The following is a 24,583-nucleotide window of genomic DNA, read 5'->3' on the forward strand; positions in this document are numbered from 1 at the left end:
AGCTACTAGGAACAAACTCCTAGGGTAGACCTGGGCTGTAGCACCATGGGCTGCTGCAGGTTTTCGTGACTACGTTGCTAAACAAAGACCTTGTGAAGCTGCAGTGATTTAACACAAGGTGTAAGTTGAAAACCATCTAGTTAAACTGGTGCAAAAAGCCACATGAAACTGATTTTTGTGTAAGAGAGGCCTTTTGTTTTATTGTTTATTTTAACTCAGTTTGGAACAGGTTTAACTAAACCAGTGATAGCTGCCTTTAAACCAGGGGTCTCAAGGTCCCGGCCTGCGGGCCATCTGTGGCCCAAGAACCTCCCCACTGCGGCCTGCGGAGGAGAAACGCGCTGCCAGCAATGTTTGCTGCAGGCGCGGCCCCTGCAGCTTCCATTGGCTGGGGGAGAGGGACAGAGATACCATCACTAATGGCTGGGCAGAGTCAGCCATGGAGGCAGCATCATTAGTTGCCGGGCAGAATCAGCCATGGAGGCAGCATCATTAGTTGCCGGGCAGAGTCAGCCATCGAGGCAGCATCACGTTTTTCCACAATGACTATAAACAAGTCAAAATACCGAACACAACTATCTGATGCACACCTTGCTGCAATCCTGAAGGTTTCAACTGCACAGTCACTGAGGCCAAACATCAACAAACTGACAGAACTGAAGCATTGCCAGGTGTCTGGCAAACACTAAAAACTCTCTGGCAGGCGAAGAATTGTATAAAGTTGCATAACAGTTTTATTATTTCTAAGAAACTCAAAATAAAAAAATAAAAAAATACAATATAAACGTTTTCTTTTCTGAACACCATCTTCAGTGACACTGGGAGGATTTGAGGACTGGCACTGGCCCTAAGGTAAATTGAGTTTGAGACCCCTGCTTTAAACGGATGTAGGAGCGTCCACATAGGAGTTCGCACTCATCTAATAAACTGGATTAAAAACCAATTTAATTTAAACTGATACAACTTTCCCATGCAGAGAAGGCCAGAGGCTCTAAGGCCTGGTCTACACTTAAAATGTAGATTGACACAGCTATGTCACTCAGGGGTGTGAAGAATTACAATAGAGTGCTTCTATTGAGCTAGCTCCTGTTGCTTGGGAAGGTGGATTACCTACAGCAATGGGAAAACCCTGCCATCGCTTTAGTCTGCATCTGCACTATGGAGTTGCAGCGGCATAGCTAGAGTGCCACTGTAGCCCCCCCTAGTGTAGGAAAGCCCTAAGTCACATTCTGGCAGCCTCATTGTGAAAAGGCACCAGGAGCTGCTTGGCAGCTCTGCCTGGGGAGATCATGGTGTATATATTACCTAACTGAATATTATCTCATTCTTTGCTGAGCAGTGGAAGCTGAGACCAAAAGGGTGAAATCCAACAAGGTTTATTACGACAACAATGAAGCAACACCCATATTTACACTTCCTGTTTCCTGTTGGCTTCTAAACAAAGACTACAGCTCTCAGCAATCAATGCTGGATCTAGCAACACCACATTTCCCTCGTCTTAGAACAAACTCAATCTTACGGCAGTAATACTAATCCAATAACCTGCTACTATAATAAACATATATTATGTAATTAGCAAATAAACAATAACTAAGAAGTAGTTATGTAACTGTAATTAGAATTCTAGTTATAATAGAAGACTGTTCCTTTAATAATTACAGAACACAGTCTCTAGCCAATACAGTTGGCTGTCAGACTCTGACAGCATATTCGACAGGCCCAATATCCTGTCAGTTATCCTGTATTGTCAGCAGCAAAGGGCTAGTTAGATAGTCTGAAACATTGCACTATGTCTTAGTAAGCAGGGGCAAGATGAATAGTGCTCCAGACTGACCATCTGACAGCTTGTAAGCGTGAGGTCCTTGTGACGGGGTCCCTGGGGTGCAACATGGACTGTGGGACCACTGAGCCCTCTGTCCCTCCAACATGGGGTGCCCCTCACACTGTGATGCTGTGTCAAGCCACATACCCCTGGCAGGCACTACCCTTACACAGCCATCCACAGACAGCAACACACCCAGCTGAGTTACATGAATGCTTCTCCCAGTCATTCATGGACCAACCATAGGGAGGCTCCAGCCAATTCCCCCCCAGCTCCCCAGCCAATTCCCCCCAGCTCCCCAGCCTTGCACCCCAGAGCTGTACCATCTTGCCCTGGTCAGAAGCCTAACCAGAATAAGTTCATTACCCAGACTGCCCCTGCTTCGATGTAAACTGAGCTGAGATTTCCCAAGCACTTCAACCAGACCACACTGTTTTAGGTAAAATATAAACTACAGAAAGATAGATTTTAAGTGATTATAGGTAGCGAATGTAGAGATCAAAGTTGGTTACCTAAGCAATAAAAGTAAATTCACAATCTGAGTTCTATAAACTAAACAGGATAGTATAGTTCCTCAATACACAGGCTGGGACTCTTTTCCAGCCTGAAACCGCCCTCCCACATACAAAGTCTTTGTCCTCCAAACATGTTTCCAGGTGTTGAGTTGTGAGGGGGGAGTGAGGCCAAGTGATGATGTCACTTCCCCTCTTTTATAGTTTCTTCCAGCTTGTTGGAAAAATCCTTTGCTGTGGTGTGGGGATCAGGTAGTCTCCATTGGTCAAGCAGTCTCCATTGTCTACGTGTTCTCTCTGAGAAGTTTCCATTGTATACAGTTTCTGAGATCCTTTCCTTGATGGGTGTTGATGAGCCATTAACCCCTGTCTGCCTCCTCCATTGTTGCACCTGAAAGGTTGGTTGTGGGTGTTCCCAACCTCACAACATATTTCAGTAACACATACATAGCAAAACTTCATAACTTCCTATACCATGATAGCACATACAATCCAACAGGATATTAATGTTCAACAGATCAAGACTTTTAAAATGATACCTCTCAAGGCAAACTTTGTACAAAACATATCATAATTCTATGACAGTGATGAATATGGGAGTTCCAGAGTGCTACTCTGAGGTACAGAGTGTCATAGTCCTTTTTAGAAACAATTTTCAGTGGGGAAGTGAACCTGGGTTCTCCTTTTCCTAACATTCCAGGTTTTCATACTTCTATAAACAAGCCACATTTGAATTTCAGTTCCCTGACCCCACAGCATTTATCTGCATCTTATATTTTTGTGGTTTTCATTGAACTGTTTGTCTGATATCCGGCAGCAATGATATATCAGATATAGGCCCGTGTAATCCAGCAATGTTTAATTTAGTATGCATCTCTCTACCGTGCAATAATTCAGCAGGTGACTTTTGTGTTGTGGCCTGGCGTGTAGCCCTGTAGATTTAAAAGTAATCGTAGTGAAGGTTGTCCACACTTTTCTTTCCAGCATAGCTGTCTCCAGACTGTCTTTCAAACTTCTATGGAATTGTTCAATTTCTCAATCAATTTGATTGTAATACATGATTATTTTCTACATGTAATGTTAAAGTGTCATAGAATCGTAGAAGATTAGGGTTGGAAGAGACTTCATAAGGTCATCTAGTCCAACCCCCTGCTCAAAGTAGGCCCAATCCCCAACTAAATCATCCCAGCCAGGGCTTTGTCAAGCTGGGCCTTACAAACCTCTATGGATGGAGATTCTACCACCTCCCTAGGTAACGCATTCCAGTGCTTCACCACCCTCCTAGTGAAATAGTTTTTCCTAATATCCAGCCTAGACCTCCCCACTGCAACATGAGATGATTGCTCCTTGTTCTGTCACATGCCACCACTGAGAACAGCCGAGCTCCATCCTCTTTGGAACCCCCCTTCAGGTAGTTGAAGGCTGCTATCAAATCCTCCTTCACTCGTCTCTTCTGCAGACTAAATAACCCCAGTTCCCTCAGCCGCTCCTCGTAAGTCATGCGCCCTATCCCCCTAATCATTTTTGTTGCCCTCCGCTGGACTCTCTCCAATTTGTCCACATCCTTTCTGTAGTGGGGGTGCTCAAAACTGGACCGACCCCTGGGGCACTCCGCTTGTTGCCGGGTGCCAACTACCCAATCAAGCCGTTGATCACTATCCATTGAGCCCGACGATCTAGCCAGCTTTCAATCCACCTTATAGTCTATTCATCCAATCCATACTTCTTTAACTTGCTGGCAAGAATGTGTGAGACTGCTTTGCTAAAGTCAAGCTATATCACGTCCACGACTTTCCCCATATCCACAGAGCCACTTATGTTCCCTTCTGCCAGAAAGATTTCAAATTCCAGTGAGGAAAATTGTGTTCCATTGTCCAACACAAATTTTTCAGGTTCCCTTCCCTGCTAAAGACAATCGACACGAACTTGATGAGTGTAGCAGAGATGACATATAAATATAATAATGGACATATAATATCAATGGCAAGCTTTTCCCATGTGGCATCTGGAAGAAGAACAGGCTGTAATGGTGGCACATGATCACCACCATTTTGTCATGTAACTGGCTAGTAATGCACGTTTTTACAGCTGCTTCAACCTGAGCATGCACTCTTGACCCCAATACAGGTCACATAGACACTCTTTCATTCTGTCAGTCCCTTGATGTGTATCATGTGCCAGATGTATGAATTTTGTCTGCAGTGTGTCGGGTACAATCAACCAGTCAGTACGTCATAATACCCATCCGTCTAGTACAGAATTGTTTTGAGTACGCTACAGTAAAGGGGCAAAGGTGGATCAAGCATTTGGGGTTGTGTAGCCATTTTGTTATCAGCTGTTCCTGCAATCTTTGTTGAATGGGGCATGCTAAGTAAGCAGCTTTGAATTATTCTTGTGTAACAGATGTGGGGGTGCCTGCTATAAGTGCAACTACATTGTCACCATCTGTCGGCAAGGGCAGGCAGGACAAGCATCACATTTTGAATTCCCAGCCTTTATTCTGTGACATACATGAAAGACAGTAGTCTTGCTGACCATCTAGCAATCTAGTCTCCCACTCATCCAAGTCCTTTAGAAGTTAACAGTGTCGTCAAAGAGCTATGATCTGTATGCGACTTGAAAGTCTGGCCCCAGAGCTAAGTTCTCCATTTTTCCATAGTCTATAGCAAGCAAGTGCTTTCTTTTCAACAGATGAATACTTCCTCTCAGCTTCTGTAAGTGTTCTTCAAGCAAATGCAACAGTGTCCTCCATGTTGTCATCCTGGATTTGAGTAAGTGTTGCTCCCAGTCTGTAGTCTGAGGCAGGGTCAAACAATGCAAGTGCTGGACTATTTTCAATCAAATCTTTCACTGTTTCAAAACAACTTGTGCAACAGTCATCCAGGCCAAGCTCGAGATTCCCTGGAGTATGTTTGTAACGGTGACTGAAGTGTTGTTCAGAATAAACTTGGCATACCATGACATAAAAACTAAGAAAGCATGTAAGGTTTGTGTGTCTCTTGGAGGTGGTGGTTTTTAACCACCATGATGTGGTCCAGGTCAGGTTTCAATCCAGTCTCCAAAATTATGTGCCCCAGAAATAACAACTCTGTTTGTCAGAATTGGCATTTGGCGAAATTCAGTTTCAGCCCTGCAGTTTTGATGTGGTTTAGTACTAGGGTGACCAGATGTCCCGATTTTATAGGGACCGTCCCGATTTTTGGGTCTTTTTCTTATATAGGCTCCTATTAACCCCCACCCCCTGTCCTGATTTTTCACACTTGCTGTCTGGTCACCCTATTTAGTACTGCATGGAAATGTTTTTCATGATCCTCGCAAGTCTTCCCAAACACAATAATTTCATCCAAATAATACTGGACTCCAGGCTGATTCTTCAGAATCACTGACATTATTCTTTGGAAAATGCTGGGTGCCAATACAAGTCCGTATGGTGCATGTTTCTAGTGGAATAGATCCTCAAGCGTAATAATGCTGTGAGATCTCTCTGTCCTCCTGTAGTATAACTTGGTGATATGCATTCTGTAGATCGAGAGTAGAAAATGTCTTTGTGTCACAAAGATCCACCAATGCTTCTTCTATGTGTGAGTGAATAGCTGTCAATCACAATGGCTTTATTAGACTCCCTTAAATCTATGCTAAGACAAATACCTCCAGTCTTTCTCTTTATCACTACTATTGGTGAGACTCATTCAGATGATGCAATCTCTTCAATAACACCATTTTGTACTAATTTTTTAACCTCTTGTGCTACAGCATCCCTGACGGAGAATGGTAGAGAGGGAAATTCTGTCATACAGCTGTCACTTGAGGTCAAAATTTAATTTCGTGAGCAAATCCAAATGCACAGCCACTGGGGCTCCTCTGTACCATCCTCGTTAAGAGCAGAGACCAGAGTTTGTGCTGTAGTGGTGCCAGGTGGGGTAAAAGCAATGTGCCCATTGCCTGCCTACATGTTTAGTGAGGGAAACAAATCGCTGTTTAGGATAGCAGTACCCCTAGGCATAGGACAGAATTCTGCAGGTACACATTATGTATCAAATGTCAGGGTTGCAGGTAGTCAACCAAGCACAGGGATGTGGTTCATCAAGTAGCACACTAGGTGTAAGCTCAGTTCAGTAACTGATACATGTCCAAAGTATTGCAAGCAAATCAATTCAGGTAGTATAGAAACTGCTGAGCCAGTGTTCAACATTCATTCCACCACCTGGGGCTTCACTCCTGCTGCAGCAGAGACATGAACAGCACACGTTATTTTATCCACAGTGTCTGTGGAGCTGCTTCCATCCACACCCAATGCAGTAAGTTACCTCTGGCATGGTAACCGCACGTACTTGTTGATTAGGATGGGTTGCTTTAGCATACCTTAGGGAAATGTCCGCTCTTTTTGCAGGCCACTGAGCTCCCTCTGCAAGCTTTCCAGTATAGTCCAGGGATCGGCAACCTTTGGCACACAGCCTGCCAGGGTAAGCCCCTGGCTGGGCTGGTTTGTTTACCTGCCGCGTCCACAGGTTCGGCTGATCGCGGCTCCCATTGGCTGCGGTTCACTGTCCCAGGCCAATGGGGGCTGCAGGAAGCGGCGCAGCCCGAGGGATATGCTGGCCACCCTTCCCGCAGCCCCCATTGGCCTTGGACGGTGAACCGCGGCCAGTGGGAGCTGCGATCGGCCAAAGCAGCGGACGCGGCAGGTAAACAAACTGGCCCAGCCTGCTAGGGGCTTTCCCTGGCAGGCCACGTGCCAAAAGTTGCCGATCCCTGTGTAGTCTGTAGTGGGGTGTTACATTCACAGTGGTGACATTCTTTTCCTTGTGTGTTTTGAAATCACTGGGCATGTTACTTCTCATTTACATTGCCCTTGTAATTTTTCAGCTGCCTTGTTGTAGTCCAGATGTAGTGGTTGCACGGCTTGCATCGCACCTGCTGTTCCTGAGCTCATTATATTCACCTCCACCATTGCTGACTCGATGTGATTAGCAATGGTTACAGCTTTCTGCCATTTCAATTCTGGTTCAAGCAGTAGATGTTCTCTAATACGAGGCACAGCTGTTTTCTCCATGAGCCGATCTCAAATAATTTCATCTGCCATGTTGCCAAAAATCACATGTGACAATCAGTTCCCTTAAAGCAGCAATATACTGATCTGCCAATTCCCCTGGTTTCCACGCTGGTGGAATTTATAGCATGCAGCTACCACATTCACTTTAGACACACACAAAAATTAATGCAGAGAGTGCTGTATCATATTTATTATTCAGAAGGGAAGAGTGTAACATATAGCTGCCCTTCTGCTCCAAGGCACTTAAATAAGCAAAGCACATTTTCTTACTTCAGAGAGTTCTCTGTCATTAGCTGCAAGGACATCGTACTCAGATACTCTTATCCAAGCATTAAAAGCAATTGGAAGCTCTCCTAGGCTTTGAAGAAAGGGTGCAGGTGGATTCAGGGGCAGGAGAGCCATCCTAGTCACCACTTTGTTGAGCAGTGGAGGCCGAGACCAAAAAAGTGAAATCCAACATCAAACAGCTCCAGAAGCAGCTGCTGCAGCAGCCCCTGGCCTCAGCACATACAGATGCGCTTACCCTTCCTGCTAGTTCTCTAACCTCAAAGACTACAGCTCCCAGAAATCAATACTGTGTAACCCTTCTGCCCATCTAAGTTGGCAGCAACAAGGGCCGGGTTCTGTATCTAGGGGTTCCGTTTCAATAACACAATGCAAAACCGGCTCGAGCCCCCACCCAGTGACCTGGGACAATTACATACCACCCCCCTGGGTACCTCTAAGAGGCAATACTTCCCCTCTCGCAAGCACGGAGTCTGAGTGTAGCAGAAAATGTTTAATAACATGAGGTAAACGACATCAGCATAAAATTGGAAAAACACCACAAACAAGATTCATAACACAAACCATGAGCAAAACCCACCCCAGCAAATTGGGCTGTGTCCTTTCCCTTTGGCTCTTGAATCCAACAACCCAAAAATCACCCAGAGTCCCCAAAGTCCAACACCCCCAAAGTCTCTTGGGTCCAACAACCACCCAAAGTCCCAAAAGTCCAACAGCCCCCAAAGTCTCTGTCCCTGGTCAGTGCAGCCCCAGAGCAAAAAGGGGGGGCACGCAGGATGTTAAGGGGCACCTTACGTGATCCGAGGCTGGCCAGCCGTCTGTTTCTCCGTGGGGGTTCCGCCACAGCCTTCACCACGAGCCAGTCCACTTTCCTGCCATCCCACGAACTGCTCCGCTCTACAAGCTGCTCCGCTCCGCTCACCGACCTGTGAGCCGTTCCAGCCGTCCCCGCAAACAGCTCCGCTCGCCGTTCCTTGGGCCACTCCAACCGGCCCCGCAAGGCTCCACGCCGCTCGCTGCTCCTCCAGTCGTCCCCACAAATTGCTCCGCCAGCTGCTGAGCAATATAGCTTCAGGCTCCCCCACTAGTTAACACAGCACTCAGTGATCTCAGCTCTTAATAACTTTAGCTCTTAGCGATTTCAGCTCACAGTATAGTAGGGGAGCCCCAGTGCTGGTGCACCATTGGCCCAAAGTGAATTCAGCTCAGCAGCCTGTAACTAGACTCCTAATGGAATCAAAGTTAGCTCTGACATTCAACAGTGGAGAGAGGAGATGGTGCAATTGGTGTTTCAAACCCTCAGAGGGGGCCCATACCATCAGGTACAAATACCTGTCCCCATCCTCTCTCAATTCACTGGGTTTTGTAACCCATGCCCCTTGTCAAGCAAGTGTAACTTAGGTAATGGTGAAGGACTCACTCAGTCCTTCTGTCATACAACAGTTCCACTGGCCTTGATTCACAGAATCAGGGTAACAAAACTTTATTATTCCTGCCCCAATAATAGAGAAACTGGGGATCCCACACCAGCCAAAGTAACCACTTTCAGTTGCTGTTGTTTCATGCCAGGCGAGTGGGTGTGCCTATGCAAACAAGATCAGCCCCTGGAGTTCTTTTCCACACTCACCATAATTCACCACCAGATGTCAGGGTAGAGCTCATCTTGACTCTGCTTACACTGTATCTAGCAATATCACACGGGGCTCTGCTAGGCCTTGTTTGCACACTGGGGGGAGTTGGGTTGGGGACTCTCAAGTATTCATAGAATGTCCCCACAAAGCATGGCAGGGAGGCAACTGACTATTCATTCTCTAATCAAAGAATCTGCATTGCCTTTGTTGTAATAACCTGGAGCTACCCCCTCTCTGAGCCCTGAGTATTTTTCCAGGGGAAACCCCTCACTTCACCCGAGTCCCAAAGTGGATTTGGATCTCAGTCAGTGTAGGTCAAAGACAAAGAAACATAATCAAAAGAAGAAATAAAAGATCTGGTCCTGCTGATGTAGATGCTGCTCTCTCTGTAGTTTCCAGCCCTTTCTAGGATGGACACTTCAAGTCATCAGAAAAGAATGTTTCTCTTTCTCCTGCACACACCCTTAGAAGTTGTGTGGCAAGAAACAAGAGCTGATTTTCAAGCATTTTTCTTCACCTTTTTATCTCCTCTTGCTGTTTTCTCCAAAATTAAAGGTCTAATAGTCTTTAAAAGTCTTTCATAGGTTCATTCACAGATTCATAGATTCCAAGGCCAGAAGGGACCATTATGATTCTGACAGCAGATCTTTTAGAAAAACAGCCAATCTTGATTTTAAAATTGCCAGTGAAGGAGACACCACCACAACCCTTGGTAAGTTGTTCCAATAGTTCTCAAACTTTTTTGTTTGGGGACCACTTGAAAATTGCTGAGGGTCTCAGCGGACCACTTAACGATCTTTCCAAAAGTTGTTGTACCATTAACTAACTATTGTAAAGCGCGTTGGATAAAAAAACACCTTAATAATAATTAACATTTTTTTTTGTTCTACAAATAAAAGCACACAACTCATATTTTAATATCAGTATTCTTACCTTTCTAATGCGATGGATGTGCCTGTCTCCCCCACCACAGCCCACACAGAGCTGAGGCTGGGAAGGAGTGGGGTCTCTCCCTCACCACAGCAGCCACAGAGCTGGGACTGGGAAGGAGGGGGGTCTCTCCCCGGCCCCAGCAGCCAGAGAGCTGAGGCTGGGAAGGAGGGCCTTCCCTCCCCAGCAGCCGCAGCCCTGGAGCTGGGGAAAGTCGCCTTTCTCTGGCTGCTACAGCCCTGTACGTCCCAAATTCCCCCCACCTCCTCTTCTCACCCCACTGCCCCCTCCCACTTACCCCCTATTCCCCCCAAGGCCACAACCTCACCTTACATGTGTGTCTTCTCCAGGGTCCAGGCACCTAATTAGTGGAGCCACACCTGGGTGGGTGGCCCTTCATTCTCTCATGTGCGGCCTTAGAGGGAACTATCTGCGGACCACCTGAATGGAGCTCGCGGACCACAATTTGAGAACCACTGCAATAGTTAATTACTCTCACTATTAAAAAATTATGCCTTATTTCCAGTCTGAATTTCTCTAGCTTTGACTTCCTGCCATTAGCTTGTGTTACACCTTTCTCTGCTAGACTGAAGAGCCATTATCAAATATTTGTTCCCATGTAGGTACTTATAGATTTTCTCACAGTTCTTGCACAACAAAGATGTGAAAAGAATACCCAGAGTGTGGAGAGACACACATTGAAATCTGTTAGCTTATGCCCAGGGCACAGGCTCCTGAACAACTGATGGGAAATAACTGGCAGATAGAAGGGAATTCTGGATACTCGCATGAAAATGAGACACATCAACTTCCACATCAAAATAAATTATTATTCTGCTGGGAATTCAAATTAGCAGCCCAAGTTACTGACCTGTCACCTTCAGTTCCAGAGTGGCTTCCGCATAAAATCTGCTTGATCGGAAGAAACAGATAAACTGCCCGTGGTCAGAGGGGGTGATGTTGCGTATACGCAGGACAACGCTTCCATCCACAATACCATCCTTCAGCAGCTCTGTTCTGCCCTGATAATTTGGTATTTGCTGCTCAGCCTGATCTTTTTCATTCTGATACAGATGGACAGGTTCAGAGAACTTGGATCAGTACCAGCGCACCTCCATCTTCTGAGCACTTGTGTTACGGAAGAGGTGACAGGGTAACAGGGCATCTTCACCTGCAGAGACCATGATGGGATGATCAGGTCCAATCACTTTGAAATTCACTGTTAAAGGAACCAAGACACACAGAAAATTAGACCAGAGAGGAGCTGGATTGCTTTCATGGTGATCTCTCACAACTGCCTAGGCTGCAACTTGACCAGCTAAAACTGAGCTAATGGTGTCTCACTGTATCTGCACTGGAAAACAGGTCAAGTTAGGACAGGCTTAGCTAGCACATGTTAGCTAACCCCTGAGCTAAACTCAGCCACTTTTCCTAGTCAATACCAATCCAGAGAGAGTTAAAAAATGGGTGATCTCTGTCTCTAAATGTTGTGAGCTGGTTAATGGCTGAAACCAGAACAATTAACCTGTGGAAGACTGTTTGCTAGACTGGAACCGAGGCAGGTGGCCTCTAGAGAGAAGGATGATACAGAACACCTGAAAGGAGAGGCTGTGTCTGTGACATGCTGTGGAGCTTAAGGCCTGGTCTACATGGGAAAGTTTTACTGGTTATCCAGGTGTAATTATACTGGTATAACTCCTATGTGGACCCCCTTATTCTGGTATAATAGTGACCTTTTTCAGTTTGCCTTAAACCCCTTCCCCAGTGACATAAGCTAAACTGGAAAAAAAAGGTACTTTGTTTTATATTTGTAACTTGCTATGTATCCTTTCAAATATAGATATTTGAAAAACAATAAAATATAGTATAAAATCCTTCTTTACCCCTTCCACTTATGATATTCTCTGCTTGGTAGCACATCACACAAAATGAATTTACAGCATGTGTCAGTCACATTCAGTTCAAATCACTCTGTTTCATATATTTGACTTATTTGTGTAATGTGCAATTCAAACTTTTGCATCATAGATTCATAGATTCCAAGGCCAGAAGTGATCATCTAGTCTGATCTCCTGTGTAACACAGGTCACAGAACTTCCTTGTATTTCACACTGGTGACACCCCTGCTGGAATTCTGTGTCCAGTCCTGGTTCTCACAATTCAAGAAGGATGTTGATAAATTGGAGCGGGTTCAGAGAAGAGCTATGAGAAGATTAAGGAATGACTTGATAATGAGCTCAATTTAGCAGAGAAAGCTATAACACAATCCAATGGCTGGTACAGAAGCCAGCAAAAATAAGTAAATAAATAAATAAGAGGTGAAAACAGGGGAGTTTGAGTGGGAGTTCAGTGGGAGGAGAAGGAAGGAGGCAAGCACCTATTCCATAGGGGACAGTGAGTGAGTTTTTGTAGTTTTGTGTGGGTTTTTTTCCTTTTTTTTTTTTTCTTCTTTTTTCTTCAGTTTGCAGAGGCTGGTAGGGCATAGTTTTTTGTGAGAGAAGCAGAGTTCAGATTAGGGGGCAGGGCTTCCCTGATTAGGCAGTGGGGCTTCTCTGATTGGGGGTCTATAAAGGCAGCCAAGCTGCCATCCAGTGGCACAGGAACCAGCAAACAGAGCTGAAAACAGGGGCGTTTGAGTGGGAGGTTGGGGAAGGGAGTGTGTAGTGGTCTGTTTCTGCTTTGGTGTTCATTGGGGGGGGGGATTTTGTTTGGGGATTTGTTATTTTCTCCATGACAGGAGCTTAGGCGGGAAGGCTGTGACAGATACAGAGGCAGCAGTGGTAGTGAGACAAGGAATGGGTGAGACAATGAAGACAATCAGATGTGGAAGCTGCAGGATGTAAATTATCCGGAAGCGGGTACACAAAAAGAGCTTGGTTTGTATGAAGTGCCGCCTGTTAGACTAGATGGAAGAGAAGATCAGAGACTTGGAGATGCAAGTGGAAACTATGGTTGTTTAGTTTTGATGGGGACTCAAGCAGATGATGGAGGGAAGACAAGAGAAGGCTGAAGGGAAAAGTCAAGACTGGCAGATGCAAGCTGCACTGATGAACTCTGAGGGGAGACTGCTGGATGAGGAATGCGGCCACTGGAAGCATGTGAGAACCAGGCAGAGGGAAAGACTGGCTAATGAAGGAGAAATAGAGCTCAGGAATAGGTTTGCTGAGTTGGAAAATGAAGAAAGGGCACAGCAGGCAGTCACAGAAGGTGGGAGGTCAAGGAAGAAGAGAAGAACGGCTAGTCCTATAAGAAGAGGGGAAGGATACAGGATGACTCACAAAAGATTGCAAGTGTGAACAAAAGACACGAGGACTTGCAATCAGAAGGAACAGGAGGAAGCAGGGCCGGCTCCAGGCACCAGCACAGCAAGCTGGTGCTTGGGGCGGCTCATGAAAGGGGGTGGCACATCCGGCTCTTCAGCGGCAATTCGGCGGCAGGTCCCTCAGTCCCTCTCGGAGGAAAGGACATGCCACCGAATTGCCGCAGAAGAATGAAGCGGCGTGGTGGGGCTGCCACCGAAGTGCCGCCGATCGCGATTGCGGCTTTTTTTTTTTTTCCCGCCGCTTGGGGTGGCAAAAACCCTGGAGCTGGCCCTGGGAGGAAGGCCAGAAAATCACAACAAAACCAAGAAAAGGAAGGTCTACATGATTGGGGACTCCCTACTAAGAAGCACAGACAGGCCTGTCACCAGAGCTGATCCAGAGAACAGACGAATGTGCTGTCTGCCAGGAGTTAAGATACAGAATGTGGACCGGAGGCTGAAAAGAATTGTAATGGAAGCAGTAAAGAATTAACTGATTGTCCTTCACATGGGGAACAAATGATACTGCTAGATTCTCACTGAAATGCACCAAAGGAGACTATGCCAAGCTGGGGAAGACACTTAAAGAAATGGAGGCTCAGGTGATCTTCAGTGGGATTCTGCCTGGCCCTAGAGGAGGAGAGTGAAGGCAAGACAAGATTATGATGATCAACAGATGGCTCAGGCAGTGGTGCTACAAGGAGGGTTTTGGGATATTTCATGAATGGGATGCATTCACGGACAGAGGACTGTTCTCATGGGATGGACTCCACCTGAATAGGGAGGGAAATAGACTGCTGGGGTGGAGGACGGCACAACTGATTAAAAGAGCTTTAAACTAGGAACTCGGGGGGAGACTGCTGGGAGATGCTCATGTAATCCTCATGCCTTATTCTAATATTGACCGGCAGGAAAGTCAAGAGAGAATACTCCAATGGGGAAAGGAAGAGCAGTATGTAGGAGAATGGACAGTAAGAGGAAAGATAGTGCCAATACCAATGAAGCTAAAGTCAAGTAGGCAATACTGTAAGTAGAATAACTGTACTCAATTGGGTGAGGAATCTGAGTGAAGCCAAGCAGCAACAGTTAAGATGTTTGTACACCAATGCAAGGAGCCTGGGTAACAAAATAGAGGAACTAGAACTACCAGTGCAGGAAGTGAAACCAGATATTATAGGGTTAACAGAAACATGATGGAATAGTAGTCATGAGTGGAGTACAGGAACTGAAGGGTACGTGCCGTTCAGGAAAGACAGAAATAAAGGCAAAGGTGGTGGAGTAGAATTGTATATTAATAAGGAGTTAAACTGTAAAGAAATCAGAAGTGATGGAATGGATAAAACAGAGTCTGTTTGGGTCAAAATCACTTTGGAGAAGAAAGCTACCAGAGGCTCCCCTGGATAGTGCTTGGGGTATGCTAGAGACCCCCTCCCCCCACACATCTGATTTGGATATGGATAGAGACCTTTTTATGATTATGGGAGACTTTAACTTCCCAGATATAGATTGGAGGACAAGTGCTACTAATAATAGTAGGGCCCAGATTTTCCTGGATGTGATAGCTGACAGATTTCTTCACCAAATAGACACCAAACCAAAAGAGCTGATGTTATTTTAGATTTGGCATTCATGAGTAGTGAGGACCTCTTAGAACAGCTAGTTGTAGGAGACAACCTTAGTTCAAGTGATCATGAGCTAATTCAGTTTAAACTAAATGGAAAGATAAAAAATAGATCTGCAATTAGGGTTCTTAATTTCAAAAGAGCAAATTAAAAAAAGTAAGGGAATTAGGGAACTGGACTAGACTGAGGAACTCAAGGATCTGACTGTGGAGGAGGCTTGGAATTACTTTAAGTCAAAGTTGCAGAAACTATCTGAAGCCTGAATCTCAAGCAAGGGGAAACATTTGTAGGGAAGGGTTACAGACCAAGTTGGATGAGCAAGCATCTCAAACTATTAAGAGAAAGCAAAAAACCAACAAGGAATGGAAGATGGGATGGATCAGTGTGACACTCTTTACCTCAAATTAGCACCCTGGACCCCTCATATTCACTATTATCATGTGATTATGGTTTGTTTTGTAAAAAGTATGCCTTGTGAAGTATCATTTTAAAAGTGTGGATCTGTTGGACCTTAATATGCTGTGGATTTTATGTACTATCATTGTATGTGAAGTTATGAAGTATTGCTATACATGTTACTGAAATATGTTATGAGGTTGAGAGATGCCCACAGCTGGACTTTCAGTAGGGACAAAGAAGCCGCCATCGCTGGCCAGACAGGTGTTAATGGCTCATCAACACCCAGCCTTCTATCTCAGAGACTTCTTGTAGAAGGCACATATGCAATGGGGCAACCTAACTCACGTTACAGCAAGGATCTTTCTAGCATCCTGAAGAAAGCATAAAAGAGAGACAGTGACATCATCTCTTGGCCTCTCTCCCCGCCACTTCCATCTCAACACCTGGAAGATCGTCTGGAAGAGAATGGTCCCAGGCTGGAAGGGTGTCCAGTCCGTGTATTAAGGAACTGTAAGCTACCTGTAGGATCTGTTAGGGTGAGAGACAACTTGATTCAAATCTTACTTAGTCTGTTAAAGTTAAAATTTAGACTGCATTTCTATATTTATTACTTAGGTAACCAACTTTGATTTCTATGCCTGCTACTTATAATCACTTAAAATCTTAGGCCAGGTCTACACTACCGCGGTAGTTCGACGGCTGGCAATCGAAGTTCCGGGTTCGATTTATCGCGTCTGGTCTGGACGCGATAAATCGATCCCGGAAGCGCTCGCCGTCGACTGCGGTACTCCAGCTCGGCGAGAGGAGTACCGCGGAGTCGACGGGGAGCCTGCCTGCCGCGTGTGGACCGCGTCTGAACCGCGGTAAGTTCGAACTAAGGTATGTCGACTTCAGCTACGTTATTCACGTAGCTGAAGTTGCGTACCTTAGTTCGAATTTGGGGGTTAGTGTAGACCAGGCCTTAGTTAGCCTTTTTTGCAGCTCCATCACATTGTTGACTCATATTTAAGGCTAAGATTTTGGTATGGGTATTTTTAATAAAAGTCACGGGCAGGATGTGGGCAATAAACAATAAATCATGGAAGCCCAAGCCCCGCTATATGGGGCTGGAGCCTGAGCTCCACCTCCCAGGGCTGAAGCCTTAGCTCTGCCGCCCAGAGCTGAATCATAATTTTCAGGAAGTCATGGAGGTCCCATAAAATCATGGAATCCATGACCTCCATGACTGACTCATAGCCTTATTCATATTCAATCGGTGATCCACTGTAAGCCCCGGATCCTTTTCAGCAGTGTTACCATCTAGTCATTTATTTGCCATTTTGTAGCTGTGCGTTTGATTTTTCCTTCCTTAGTGAAGTGCTTTGAACTTGTCTTTATTGAAATCCATCCTGTTGATTTCGGACCAATTCTCCAATTTGTCCAGGTCATTTGGAATTCTTATCCTGTCTTCCAGAGTTGTAGCAACCTCTCCCAGCTTGGTGTCATCTGCAAATTTTATCAGCATACTCTCCAGTTCATTATCCAAGTCATTAATGAAAATATTCAATAGTGATAGGTAGAGTCGCAAAAGTTTAAGATGAGACAGGAGGAAAGTTTAAGGTGAAATATGATGTAAAAGTCCACTGAGTACAGGTTACACTGAGACCAAGGGGAGTAAAAAGGGAGAAAAATCAATATCTTCCCCTGCCCCCCCCCCCAAAAAAGATTTTCTTTCTCAAATTTACATAAAATGCTCTTATTATGAATTGTTTCAAAATAACAAAAGATCAATGGTATTCAAACTGTTGAGAGAAAGTAGAAGACACTCTGTGACAAGAGGCTTCCTACCTGATTCCAATGTAGAAACATGATCGTAAAAAAGAAAAGGAGGTAACTGGACAGAGAGGGGCTGCCCATGGCACAATGCGAGTGGAAGGAAATCCTCATCTTCATTGTAACTTGATTCACACACCAGAAAGGAAAAGAAAAAACAAATTCCAAGTGAGCAGCGTGCTGTAATTTGGGATACAAATTCATTGAGCACAATATGAACCCTAGGACATGTGCTAATTAATAATTGCATCAAAATGTGCGTGTTTGCTACTGTTTTTGTCAAAAGACATGTTACAAGACATAGCAAAACTCGGCTTCACTGTTCACCGTCTCAAATTACAGTCCAATATTCTGGACAAAGGCCTTAATACTAGCATTTGCAAAATTCATTGAAAAATATCACAAAAATCACTAACTTTTTGGTTGTAAAATTACAAAGAGAAAGTAGCCAAGAAGAACAAATGTATTTTGTATCTGTTTTTATAATGCAGTGTGAGAAAAGGCATTGCAATTTCTGGGTCTGGGTCACGTGGATAAATACAGAGCATCTAAAGTCATTAGTGAAGCTTTTCAAGTGGAAAAAGGAGCATTTTAAAAACAAATTAAAGGATGAGAACTTCCTGCCACGTACCTCATGAGCCCAGGAGAAACTTCCCAGCAGTTACAGGATCACTGGGACATTTCCAGCTTCTCACAGTCAGTGAAATGGACCCTTAGTCCGGGAGGTGCCTTACAATGAAAGAATTCAAGTTATAGTATAAAGCAAAAATAATTTAGGAAAAGAGAATCAGTTCAGTATCATCTGTCCTTGTGCACTTTTATGGTGATGTTTTTTAAACAGCAGCAGAATTTACTCTTTTCTCCTGCATGTAGCAAGGCTGAAGATGCAAGTGAAATTGTAAAGCAGAAAGCCACCATTATCGTTTAGATGGTGATATGAAATTAAAGAGTCCTTATGGAAATCTGCATACAGCAATGTGCTTATCCTCTCAGACCCAGACGGCTTAGCCTCACACACATCCCGGTTGGAGCAGAGTCATTCCCACTGTGGAAGAGGCTGCTTCATCCCAGTATGATGGAGTGATGATAGTCACTCCATAGTTTAAGACTCTAATAGTTTCCTTTATAACCCTGATTTTTGACCCTACATCTATAAACTACAGGAAGATCCTATCAGCCTCAAAACTGGAACCTTAAATCTGGGGCTGAAGTAAACTATTTCTACCAAATTTGATGTGAATTGGACAAGTGGTTGCTGAATTATAACACCCTGGAAAGGAGGGTTCACCAAAGTTAAAAATCTTTTTTGCTGCTTTAAAGCATAAAGAACAAACACAACCACCCATTTTCTTATGGCTCCCTGGCCCCTCTGCTCCCTGGCCCCTCTACAGCAGAGGTTCAGGGGCTGCCCCACATATGCGATCCCTGGCACAGCGCCCTAACCCTCTGAACATTCTGCTTTCACGAGACTTGCCCAATGCTCGGCTCTTCCTGCAGCCTCTTGCCTCGTTCACGTGGCTGGGCAGGGGTAGCTCCATTGCACAGACAGCATAGCTAAGCACATAGATTTGGCACAGTCATTCCAAAAGGCAATGGCTAAGTGGGAGTGACGTGAGTCTGCCCCAGGAGAGACTGACCTTCCCTTCCTAACTCTGCTAGAAGTGAGCTTGAGCAGTGTCTCTGGTCCTCAGTTACCGCCTCTGTTAGAAGGGGGAGAACGGTACTTGTGGCCTCCTAGGATAGGGACATGGGGTGGTATTCACAAAGGTACTTCGGTGCCTGAGTCCCATTTTTAGGCACTGCTGAGACCCACGAAACTGCTGCTTGGCTGCTGCCCAACCCTGTAGGTGCCTTAGCTCACTTGGCTGCTTAGTGCCTAAGTTTCTGCAGCACAAATTCCCTACGTGCCTAAGTCTTTGCCTCCATGCATGTGCTCTGCTGCCTCCCTCTAGGTTTCCAGATGCCTATCCCCTGCCTAACCCCCAAATGTGTCCTTTATAAACAATTGATTAATATGGAGCTTCCCTGAAAGTTTTATTACTGGGGGCAGGAATAATTAACAATCAAACCCAGTGTCTTCATTTTAATTTCAAGGGTCAGTTTCCATATTATTCTAAATAAGGAGGATTTTTGGTCACATATTTGCAGATTTACTATGAAACAAGCAATTTTCTGTCTTTATCAAGTACCTCTATGCTTTGCCCTAGGGAGAAGGCTAATGAAAAAGAAAAGCAAACAGGGTGAGGCAGTGAAGTAGCTTCCTGCTCTGTAAAGCCTCCATCACACACAGCACATGCTAGTCAAGGGCTGTTAGAAAGAGTTCTTGGTTTCCCAGTTTGTAATCCAGGGATGACAACACACTCCTGCCTTTGAACCTGTGAAGGAAAAGCCCTGCAGAGGGGCTCAACCGGTCATGCTGACGGTGCCAACACTTGACTCCAATTCCCCGCACAGCTTTGATGGCTGCTTGTTTTGGTGCCCTTAGGAGCCTCAACTGCTAATGAACAGCGCCCGGACACTTGTTTGTGCTGCAGACTTTGTGGAGAGTGATTCCCAAGGGCTCTGGGCTCAGAGGGCAGCAGCGTGGCCTGTACATGACTGGGCCCATAGAGCAGTGGTTCTCAAACTTTTGTACCGGTGACCCCTTTCACATCGCAAGCCTCTGAGTGCGACCCCCATTATAAATTAAAAACGTTTGTATACATTTAACACTATTATAAATGCTGGAGGCAAAGCAGGGTTTGGGGTGGAGGCTGACAGCTTCCAACCCCCCATATAATAACCTCCAGACCCCCAGTTTGAGAACCCTGCCCTAGAGGGTCTGGCCGGGCTGGTGCAAGCCCTGGTGCACTCGAGCAGGGCCCCACACAGGCGCTGGGTGTTCCCAGGTCAGGGCCTGGCCCAGCCCCTGGGGAACGGGCAGCGCAGGCAGTACAGCCAGATGGGCCCAGGGGTGGCTCCCTGGCACTGCCGGGCCGCAGCTGCGGGGCCTAGGGCGCCGCCGATCCCCCAAGAGCCGCAAACGGAGCTTGCGGGGGGAACGGGGGAGAGGAGGAACTAGAGGATATGTTGCCCCGGTGCTCCCTCTATTAGAGTCTAACCTGGAACAGTTACCGGAAGTTATGTTGCCCCGGTGCGCTCAATATTAGAGTCCAACTGGGAACAGTGACCGGAAGTGACAGCACTCAGTAACCCCTCTAACAGATTCCCAACGGGAACAGTGGGCGGAGGTTGCTCCTCTTCCATACCTGGGGGATTGGGAGCTAGTGGAGAGGGGGAGGCCTGGCGTCATTGAGACGGGGGGCACCTGGCAGGTATTGGCAGGGCCGGCTCTAGCATTTATGCCGCCCAAGGCAAAAACAATTTTGGCTACCCCCCCCCCCGGCCCCGCCTCAACTCCGCCCCTTCCCCAAATCCCCAGCCCTGCCTCCTCCCCCCAGGCTCTCAAGCCTAAGAGGGAGGGGGAGAAGCGGCGCCCGTGCCGCGGCCACTCAGAGTCTCCCCGTCCCTCTCAGGTTTGAGAGCCTGGGAGGGAGGGGGAGACTCCGAGTGGCTGCAGCGCGGGCACCGCTTCTCCCCCTCCCTCCCAGGCTCTCAAGTCTGGGAGGGACGGGGAGCAGCGGCACGCGAAACAGCTTGGGATCTCCCCTCCCTCCCAGGTTTGAGAGCCTGGGAGGGAGGGGGAGACCCCGAGTGGCCGCGGCGCGCGAAACAGCTGTTTCGCGCGCCAGCAGCAGCGGAGGTGAGCTAGGGCGGCCGGGGCACAATTTTAGGGGCGGCATTCTGGCGCCGGCCATGCCGCCCCTAAAAATGTGCCGCCCCAAGCACCAGCTTGTTTTGCTGGTGCCTAGAGCCGGCCCTGGCTATTGGGGCGTGGGGGGAGTGAGGAGGGGCGGCGTGGGGGGGTCCCTGCTGCAGTGCAGCAAGCTGGACCCTGCACCCCCGCGCGCACTGGGGATGGTGCAGAGCGGCGCGCGGGGCAGGGAGACATCTCCCGGGGGGGGCTTCCCAGCAAGGGCGGCTCCTCCCCAGCCTCACAGTAGCTTTCGCTTTCGGCCTCGCACCACCGGCCCCTCACTCTAGAAATGGGAAGGCGAGGCGGGGCCGGGCTTGGCAGCAGCTAATGGGAGATGGAGTCAGGGGAGAAACTACATCTCCCATGGTGCCATGGGGTCCGCAGTGGCAGATGGGAGATGGAGGCAGGGGAGACACTACATCTCCCATGGTTCCATGGGGGCCCGCAGTGGCTGATGGGAGATGGAGGCAGGGGAGACACTACATCTCCCATGATGCATTGCCTCACTCCCCACCCCACTGCTTCTTGCAGGGGTAGCCTCACAGGGTTATTGAGCTATGGCCCTGTGATTTCCCCTCCCCTGCCTAGAGCCCCCCAACCCCAGGCTCCGTAGGGTTTGCAGGTGGGGTCAGGGCCGGCTCTAGGTTTTTTGCTGCCCCAAGCAAAAAAAATTTTGGCTGCCAACCCCCACCCCCCCCACCAGCCCTGAGCTCTCTCTCTCTCCCCCCCCACCCCTCCGCACCCTCCTGATGCCCCAGCCCTGGGTCACTGGTACCTCGCTCCCAGGGCGGGTCATTCAGCAGGAATTTTGGATGGGCACAGAACACAGACAGGATTGGTTCCCATATGGTTACAGAACTGCAGTAAAGTGGAACAATTTTCAGCTTGTGTGATTGGAGGATATCTGGATGCATATTATAAGACTGTCCTACAAAAATGAGGAAAAGTTGAGGTGCCTTTATTATTCTTTTGTTCCATTCTTTGTTTCTATGGGGAATTTGCCAATGCAATATTACTGTCTTCCTTTCAAAGAAATAAAACTAAAACAAAAAAACCAAAAAAACAAAAAAAAGCAATGGCTGTTGAAAATAGCAATTTCAGTCCTAATAACCACTGGGAAGCATTTCTTGCTCAATTTATTCTACTTTTTCTACAGCAAGTTACAGTGGATCAGTATATTTGATTTGGGAGAAATGAAGTAACAGCTGCCCAAATTGCGCTTGAGCCCTCCTGAATTTTGAGGGTGTTCAAATCTGGAAGGCAGGTGCTAGATTCCCTTTCTGAATATTAGCTATATCTGGAAAAGAAAAGTCAATTTCTGCTTCCATGGCTCAGAAGTGTAAATCCTCCTACGTGCCTGGTACTGTATCTAAAGCTGCCCAGGTCCTAGTAGAGCCTCCCCTCCCTTACTTTTCCGTTTAAATTCTAGTGGGATCCACGTACCTCCCTTGCTAGGCTTCAGATAGAGAGGTGCACTGTCCATTTAGTCCACCCAATTCTTTCTTTGGGGGAGAGCCCAGGGCTGGGGTGGCAGGAGGTGCGGGTTGGGGGGGAGCCCAGGGCTGGGGCAGCAGGAGGTGCAGGTGGGGACCAGAGCTGGGGCAGCAGAGGGTGCGGGTGTGGGGGGGAAGAGCCCAGGGCTGGGGCGGCAGGAGATGTGGATGGGGGCCAGAGCTGGGGCGGCAGGAGGTGTGGGTGCAGGGGGGGGGGAAGAGCCCAGGGCTGGGGCGGCAGGAGGTGCAGGTGGGGGCCAGAGCTGGGGTGGCAGGGGATGCGGGTGCGGGGGGGGAGAGCCCAGGGCTGGGGTGGCAGGAGATGCGGGTGGGGGGAGAGCCCAGGGCTGGGGCAGCAGGGGGGTGCAGATGGGGGCCAGAGCTGGGGCAGCAGGGGGTGTGGGCGGGGGAGAGTCCAGGGCTGGGGAAACACGGGGGTGCGGGGGGAGTGCTGGGGTGGGGGGGCAGCAAAAAACCTAGAGCTGGCTCTGCCCCTACCATTCACAGCAAGCTGCAGCGTGAGGTTTCAGTTCCACACTCCTTCCCCCTCCCTTTCCTGTTAATTGTGGCTGAGAGAATGCTGGGAAATGTAGTTCTTTCCCTGCTCCAGAGCTGGTTCTATAGACAGGGAGCTAACTAAGGAACTACAGCTCCCAGGGCCCCCTGTTGGTTCTCAGCTCCCATGCTGGATTCTTGCGCCCCTGCAAATTTGCCGCCCCAAGCAACTGCTTGCTTTGCTGGTGCCTAGAGCCGGCCCTGGGTGGGGTGCCCTGGAAGGTTGGGGTCAGGGGAAGATGGGAGGATTGGTGGGTGGAGGGGGGCTGGAGAGCTGCAGCAACCAAGGCAGTGAAGGTGGCCACTCACATGTTCCCAGAATGCCGAGGGACAGGGCGGGGAGAGAGACAAGCTTTTGAGCCAGGCAGGGCTCTTCTAAAGGGCAGGTAAAGGTGCTCAGAGTGTCACAGCTAAATACCAGGTGGAGTCCTCTACCCAGAACACCAGCCATTCCAGTGCTTCTGGGTACAGCGTGGACCCATCCGCACCCATATTACCAACCCTAGTGCCTAACCCAGAGGTGGTGCCACCAGGGGGCACTGCCACAGTGGTGGGGGTTTACACAGGCCACTGCCCTAAATGACCACCAGGGGTCACACAGAGTGCACTGTGTTATTTGGCCACCAGATGTCACAGCCCAACAGGTGGGGTACACACAGGCCACTACCACAACTGACTGCCTGAGAGCACTGCAGCGGTGGTGGGGAATATGTTCAGGGCACTGCCTTGCCTGGCCACCAGGGGGCACTGCCGCAATGGTTGTCGGGGGAGGTAATTCACACAGGCCACTGCCCTACCTGGCACCAGAGGTCACACAGCATGCACTATGTTATCTACCAGGGGTCACTAATGCAGTGGTGGGATGGGAATCCATGCAGGGCACTGCCACGGTGGTGGTGGTGGCGTTCACACAGGCCAGTGCCCTTAGTGGCCACCAGAGGCCACATAGCATGGACTGTTTTGGCTGGCTCCAAGGGGGTCACTACTGCAATGATGGGGTGGGAATACATGCAGGCTCTGCCTCTCCTGGCCACTAGGTGGCACTGCCACAATAGTGTGGGGCAGATACATATAGGGCACTGCCACACCGTGCCACTTGGGGGGACAGTCCTCCAATTGATGGAGATACACAGAGAGCAGTGCCCCAGCTGGCCAGCATAGGTGTGTGTGGGGGGGGTAATAACCGGAGAGCACTGCCTCACTTAGCCACCAGGGGTCACTGCCCAAATGGAGGAGAAGCGTACAGTGCCCTGTCCCAGCTGGCCAGCAATGGTCACTGCTTCATTTGGGGGCATATACACAGGGTACTGCCCCATTTTGGCATCAGTGGGCAAGTCCCCATTGCAGAGACTGTGTTATTCTGCACTTTAAG

The sequence above is a fragment of the Emys orbicularis genome, chromosome 1 (assembly GCF_028017835.1).
Source record: "Emys orbicularis isolate rEmyOrb1 chromosome 1, rEmyOrb1.hap1, whole genome shotgun sequence".
Lineage (NCBI taxonomy): Eukaryota > Metazoa > Chordata > Testudines > Emydidae > Emys > Emys orbicularis.